General features: G+C 56.5%; 1 protein-coding gene across 2 annotated transcripts in view; it reads right to left on the bottom strand.

Annotated features, from left to right (window-relative positions):
* Window positions 1-308, bottom strand: part of LOC107673385 (ATP-binding cassette sub-family A member 2) — a 69,510-nt gene that overhangs the window by 27,841 nt on the left and 41,361 nt on the right. The gene's annotated exons all lie outside the window — the stretch shown is intronic.

Below are 308 nucleotides of genomic sequence, written 5' to 3' on the forward strand. Positions count from 1 at the left end.
ATGTGGAGAGGACCAGCCCGCCGCAGCACAAATGTCCTGCAAGGCCACACCCAAGTTGAAAGCCTTGGAGGCCACCATACTCCTGGTCAAGTGCGCTCTGATCCCCATAGGTGACGGGAGTCCAGAGGACTCGTAGGCTAGTGAGATGGCCTCGACCAACCACCTACTCGTAGTCTGCTTGGTCGCCGGAGATCCTTTCTTTGGCGGACCAAAGCAAACAAACAGCTGATCTGCCTTACGCCACGGGGCAGCTCTGTGTGCGTAAGCGTCCAGTGCTCGAACTGGACAGAGCAGATTAAGCCTTTCTT

The sequence above is a fragment of the Sinocyclocheilus anshuiensis genome, unplaced genomic scaffold (assembly GCF_001515605.1).
Source record: "Sinocyclocheilus anshuiensis isolate Anshui unplaced genomic scaffold, SAMN03320099.WGS_v1.1 scaffold508, whole genome shotgun sequence".
Classification (NCBI taxonomy): Eukaryota; Metazoa; Chordata; class Actinopteri; order Cypriniformes; family Cyprinidae; genus Sinocyclocheilus; species Sinocyclocheilus anshuiensis.